Here is a 6,854-nt window from a genome sequence, read left to right as displayed (position 1 = left end):
CACCAGGGTGTAAGGTAAATAAATTTTTAAATTTTTAAAATGTTTTTTCTAAAGCACATTTTTTAATGTATTTTTGCATTTTATGTAGTAATTTTGCATGGGCAAGAGGAAGTTGGAGAGGGGGCACAGTTGGGGGAGTGTAATGAATAAGCAGACCTTACATTGTTCAATGATGTCTATTATGTATGGCAGCCTAGGCTTTGGTTTTTAAAATAGTGATAGTGCATGATAATATTAGTAAAGAAGAAATGAAAACAAAATAAACTCTTATGATAGAGAAATTGCTCTCACCACTTATGCAAAAATTAAAAAACAAAACACTTAGCAGAGGATGGTTTCGATCCATCGACCTCTGGGTTATGGGCCCAGCACGCTTCCGCTGCGCCACTCTGCTAGTCGTACTAACGACTGTGTGTTTTGCTCTCATGTACCTCTATTCATGTATCCCTATGGATGGTTCTAGAACGTATCATCCGATCATCTGTACTAAAATCACGAATTTGTTATACTGATAATACAAACACATATCAGCAGATCATCGATCGCCTCTAACAAAACCCCGAGAAGTCGCTGCGGTAGACTTCCCGCCTACTAGTGTAGACCGTCTTTGCACCCAGAATGCCTTGCAACAAGGGCTGCTGATTTGCATGAGATACTTTGCTTTGAAATGCTCGATAACACTTAATATTTGGTCAAATTTGCTTTCCAGCTGCAGAGATTCTTTCTCAAGAAGATGGTAATTCATAGAATTAATTTGGATAATGATAGATACAAACAACAATATTATGTTCTCTCCATAACTTAGATATTTCACAGCTCGGGAAGTTTATATACTGATCAGGGTGGCTAAGGGATTGTCCTCGCTTCGGCAGGACATATACTAAAATTGGAACGATACAGAGAAGATTAGCATGGCCCCTGCGCAAGGATGACACGCAAATTCGTGAAGCGTTCCATATTTTGGTGCTGCATATATATGGGTCTCTCCTTCTGTACTATTGCCATGGCTATACCAGAGATTAAACATTGAGAGTCTCAGAGATCGCCGCCATGGAGACTGTGCCTGCGGAATATCTGTATCAGCTGATCAATATCTCCCTCTATTGATTATTTGCTTAAAACAAACTGGGGACGAATCTGTCCGGGTGTGAATCCTGCTCCTGGACATGAATTCACCGTGACTTCAAATCTGCGGGATTCACCGGAAACCCCTGGAATGTGAACCTCTCATCCCACATAATGACGTGAGAATGATACATACACATCACAAGCAGTTTAACTGCAGGTGAATAGATACACTGTGGGTGATATACAGAGAAGATTAGCATGGCCCCTGCGCAAGGATGACACGCAAATTCGTGAAGCGTTCCATATTTTGTTGCATTGAAATCTCATTGCATTTTATTGAGAAGCATTCACTTACATGAGGACAGCGTCCATTATTTTTTTTGCATAGATCCACAGCCTCTTATTTTTGGGCGGCAGTCGCTCCTTATGGATGTACGTTTCGCTCCTTCATCTTCTGCTCGGGGAGGACGGGGAGCACGCACTGTAGCAGTCACATGACCATTCAGGTCAGCAGTGGTTTGTCCCTTACCCCACTGATAGCACGCATGCGCACTCCAGTCACTACGCTGGGGTGCAGAGGGTGAGCGCGCAGTCACTACGCTGGGGGTGCTGAGGGTGAGCGCGCTGTCACTACGCTGGGGGTTCTGAGGATGAGCGTGCAGTCACTACGCTGGGGGTGCTGAGGATGAGCGTGCAGTCACTACGCTGGGGGTGCTGAGGATGAGCGTGCAGTCACTAGGCTGGGGGTGCTGAGGGTGAGCACGCAGTCACTACGCTGTGGGTGCTGAGGATGAGAGCACAGTCACTATACCGGGGGTGCTGAGGGTGAGCGCGCAGTCACTACGCTGGGGGTGCTGAGGATGAGCGTACAGTCACCATGCCGGGGGTGCTGAGGATGAGCGTGCAGTCACTACGCTGAGGGTGAGCACGCAGTCACTATGCCCGGGGGGGCTGAGGATGAGAGCACAGTCACTATACCGGGGGTGCTGAGGGTGAGCGCGCAGTCACTACGCTGGGGGTGCTGAGGATGAGCGGGCAGTCACTACGCTGGGGGTGCTGAGGATGAGCGTGCAGTCACTACGCTGGGGGTGCTGAGGGTGAGCACGCAGTCACTATGCCCGGAGGTGCTGAGGATGAGCGTGCAGTCACTACGCTGGGGGTGCTAAGGATGAGAGCACAGTCACTATACCGGGGGTGCTGAGGGTGAGCACGCAGTCACTACGCTGGGGGTGCTGAGGGTGAGCACGCAGTCACTACGCTGGGGGTGCTGAGGGTGAGCACGCAGTCACTACGCTGGGGGTGCTGAGGGTGAGCACGCAGTCACTACGCTGGGGGTGCTGAGGATGAGCGTACAGTCTCTATGCTGCGGGTGCTGAGCGAGCGCGCTCCCAGGACACCACTGCGGCGCTGGCTGTGGGCATATATATGGCAGCCCGGCTTTAAAGTTCACCGCTGAACCGCCACGTATGCCAGCACGTCTGGCGGCAGGTGGTGAGGGGATCAAAGCGTGTTGTTGGGTATTTGGATAAAGCTGTCCATTCAAACCAATGAGCCGGCAATGCACCGAACCATCATAACGCACAGGCGCAACTTGTAGCAATGCAGCGAACCAAGATTCAAAATCATTGGCACCACAACACACTAACGCACGTACTGTATGTGGCGTAGACATGTGCACTGGCAAAAAATGTGTTTAGTTTCGTTTTGATTCGTATTTTGCGTTATTTAGTTTTTCGGGATTCAGACGAAATTCCTCAGTGGTAGTCTGTACGCACGTTCGTTTCGTTGCGGCACAGTGACCAACGAACATTCGTTCACAAACGAAAATGCGCACAGATTACCGCTAACGAATTCCGTCCGAAATGTCATTTTTGGAAATTCAGATTTGGTTTAATTCGTCACTTCTGTTATTTGGAGATTCGGATACCTCGGGATCTCCGCGTAACGAAAATGCATCCGAAAAACACATTTTTCCAAAACGAATCGCACATGTGTAATGTTACTGCTACGCACCAACTAGAAAGGTGTAAATGGGTCCTAAGGGAAACCTTGTGGCAAAAAAAAAGCTGTTTAACTTAATAGATACACTGTGGGTGAATACATTGTGAATAGATACACTGTGGGCGCATACATTGTGAATAGATACACTGTGGGCGGAAACATTGTGAATAGATACACTGTGGGTGAATACATTGTGAATAGATACACTGTGGGCGGATACATTGTGAATAGATACACTGTGGGTGAATACATTGTGAATAGATACACTGTGGGCGCATACATTGTGAATAGATACACTGTGGGCGGAAACATTGTGAATAGATACACTGTGGGCGGATACTTTGTGAGCCGACAAACAGCCGACGGGGCTGGCAGTTTCTCCTCCCAGAATCCCTTGCAGCTGTTGTGCTCATTTGCATATTGAGCTCATAGCTGAGCCGTTAATGATTCTACATCGATATCTATATGAAATGTTGGAATCTGTTGCAGGGAAAAGCAGATCTAATATTCCTTTCCACAAATGTGTTTTTGCTACAAATAGATTTTTATTGTCACCATAAGTTGATGATTTTAGCTCTGTTCAGCCTTATATAGCAATCAGGGTGACTAGTCTTTTGTCCTCGCTTCGGCAGGACATATACTAAAATTGGAACGATACAGAGAAGATTAGCATGGCCCCTGCGCAAGGATGACACGCAAATTCGTGAAGCGTTCCATATTTTGCCACCCGAATCTATCACAATTAAAGGGCGTCCCTTGCTGTTCTCATTCATGACCCCGCCCCCGCATCTTCTATGACCACTCCCTCCAAGCAATTCCATTTTGCTTTCCGTACTGCCGGGCGCCGCCTTATTGGATGTGACATGTGACAGGGTGACAACCCAAGAGCCCAGCTGGGAGACAGGGCTCAGAGCGTTGTCACTCTATAACAGGAAGTGTCTTTAAAAAAAAAGAAGTTAATATAGCAGGAAGTGATATTTTCAAACACAGAGCTTACTTCCTGCCCGGCAGGGATGAGGTTGAGGTTCACTACTGCCATACGTTCACAGAGATTCGGGGATCCGGTGAAACCTTGCCGGAGTTTGGCATAGGATCCTAAAGGCACTGCCAGGCCGTTGTACTTAGGTCAGCTGGAAGGGCCGGCGAGGGGGGCTTTCAGATTTCGCTCCATTTTAAAAAGAAAAAAGGTCACAGCAGCCATAATGACAATGGGGGGGGTGGGATTTATCAAAACTGGAGAAGACAGAATCTGGAGCAGTTGCCCATGGCAACCAATCAGCTTCTCTCTCTCTCATTTTCAACTCTTACCTGGGCAAACTAAGGATAGAAACGGATTGGTTGCCATGGGCAACTGCTCCAGATTCTGTCTGCTCCAGCTTTGATAAATTCCCCTCAATGTGTTTTAGCTCTAATAGGGAAAGCACAGGGCGGGGTAGGCAACCTCAGCACTCCAGTGATGAAACTACCAATCCCATGATGCATCTGCCCCTGGGAGTCATGCTTGTGGCTGTCAGAGTCTTGCAATGCCTCATGGGACTTGTAGTTTCACCACAGCTGGAGTGTTGAGGTTGCCCACCCCTGAAATAGGGATAGTTTAGTGTACTAAGCCCAGGGCCGTGCCTAGAATGCGGCATCTCATTGGGTCACGTGGGAGGCCCCTTTTTTTTGGCCAGAGCGTCCCAGGTTGCTCTTAGCAATCTGAAGGCCACATCAAGTTTGGAGGTCTGTAGCTATTGACTCTGCAGACGGTTGGCGTCTTCTGCGCACTTCAGCATGCGCTGACCCCACTCTGTCATGTGACGTGGCCGACCACTTCCTGGCTGAGTTGCTGTTGTTCCCAGTTGCTTCCACTTTGTTATAATCCCAGTAAGAGGTGACCGCGGAATATTTAGTAGCCAGGAAATGTCACGGAACACCTGAATCCAATGATTTGGAGGGGGAGGGGCGTCCCAATACTTTTGGTAATATAGTGTAAGTGATACAATAATTTCACCCGCTGCCATCAGAGACATTGTTACTTCTTCTTCATAGTAAGAAATGAAAGTTATTCTATATACGGTGACAACAATATCCACCAATAGAAACAATTCTGATCGTTAAATCCCAACGTAACCCTCAGTTTAAATCCTTCCAGGCGCATCAAAACACTTTGGGGTCTATTTATAAATAATGCGCAGATCCATTCCCCCAGCAAATCTCTGTGAACGTCCCTTGTGTGCGAATGGAGGCAACAAAGAATGTTCTGAGCAGTGGTGGAACTACCAGGGTCGGAGAGGTCGCGGCCCTGGAGTTCCGCCCCTTGGAGGGGGCCCAAGACAGGAGGAAGGGGCCCCTGGTGACCGCTGATTACCAGTCCCGGGACCTCTTCCTCCTGTCCTGGGCCCTACATGCTTCACGCTGCTCCACTCACCTTGTTCCGAGCGCAGCGTGAAGCATCATCCAGCCGGGCAGCAGCCAATGAGTGGGAGCGGTGTAATCCCCGCCCCCTCATCACACAGAACTGCCGCCCAGTGCCGAATAGAGCTGCTGCGGACACGAAGGGGGAGACGGGGAGCTGGAAGTATGAAGGAAGGTGACATGGGGTCCGGTAATGGGGAGCTGGGGACATGAAAGAGGAGAGTGTTTTTTTTTTTTTCCTTGTCTAAATTTTGTTTAAAAAAAAAAATAAAGGTCACAGCAGCCATAATGACAATGGGGGGGGTGGGATTTATCAAAACTGGAGAAGACAGAATCTGGAGCAGTTGCCCATGGCAACCAATCAGCTTCTCTCTCTCTCATTTTCAACTCTTACCTGGGCAAACTAAGGATAGAAACGGATTGGTTGCCATGGGCAACTGCTCCAGATTCTGTCTGCTCCAGCTTTGATAAATTCCCCTCAATGTGTTTTAGCTCTAATAGGGAAAGCACAGGGCGGGGTAGGCAACCTCAGCACTCCAGTGATGAAACTACCAATCCCATGATGCATCTGCCCCTGGGAGTCATGCTTGTGGCTGTCAGAGTCTTGCAATGCCTCATGGGACTTGTAGTTTCACCACAGCTGGAGTGTTGAGGTTGCCCACCCCTGAAATAGGGATAGTTTAGTGTACTAAGCCCAGGGCCGTGCCTAGAATGCGGCATCTCATTGGGTCACGTGGGAGGCCCCTTTTTTTTGGCCAGAGCGTCCCAGGTTGCTCTTAGCAATCTGAAGGCCACATCAAGTTTGGAGGTCTGTAGCTATTGACTCTGCAGACGGTTGGCGTCTTCTGCGCACTTCAGCATGCGCTGACCCCACTCTGTCATGTGACGTGGCCGACCACTTCCTGGCTGAGTTGCTGTTGTTCCCAGTTGCTTCCACTTTGTTATAATCCCAGTAAGAGGTGACCGCGGAATATTTAGTAGCCAGGAAATGTCACGGAACACCTGAATCCAATGATTTGGAGGGGGAGGGGCGTCCCAATACTTTTGGTAATATAGTGTAAGTGATACAATAATTTCACCCGCTGCCATCAGAGACATTGTTACTTCTTCTTCATAGTAAGAAATGAAAGTTCTTCTATATACGGTGACAACAATATCCACCAATAGAAACAATTCTGATCGTTAAATCCCAACGTAACCCTCAGTTTAAATCCTTCCAGGCGCATCAAAACACTTTGGGGTCTATTTATAAATAATGCGCAGATCCATTCCCCCAGCAAATCTCTGTGAACGTCCCTTGTGTGCGAATGGAGGCAACAAAGAATGTTCTGAGCAGTGGTGGAACTACCAGGGTCGGAGAGGACCCGGCCCTGGAGTTCCGCACCTTG

The 6,854-nt window shown here is 48.4% G+C and overlaps 1 non-coding gene across 1 annotated transcript; it reads right to left on the bottom strand.

The window, feature by feature from the left end:
- Positions 1-322: 322 nt before the first annotated feature.
- On the bottom strand, positions 323-394 carry TRNAM-CAU. The gene has a single exon. It is a non-coding gene; the product is annotated as a tRNA-Met (tRNA).
- Between the last annotated feature and the right edge of the window lie 6,460 nt (positions 395-6,854).

Source organism: Nanorana parkeri, unplaced genomic scaffold (genome assembly GCF_000935625.1).
Source record: "Nanorana parkeri isolate BGI_ZX_2015 unplaced genomic scaffold, ASM93562v1 scaffold994, whole genome shotgun sequence".
NCBI classification, from domain to species: domain Eukaryota; kingdom Metazoa; phylum Chordata; class Amphibia; order Anura; family Dicroglossidae; genus Nanorana; species Nanorana parkeri.
Note: the sequence above shows the minus strand (reverse complement) of the source record. Positions and strands in the feature narration are given on the sequence as shown.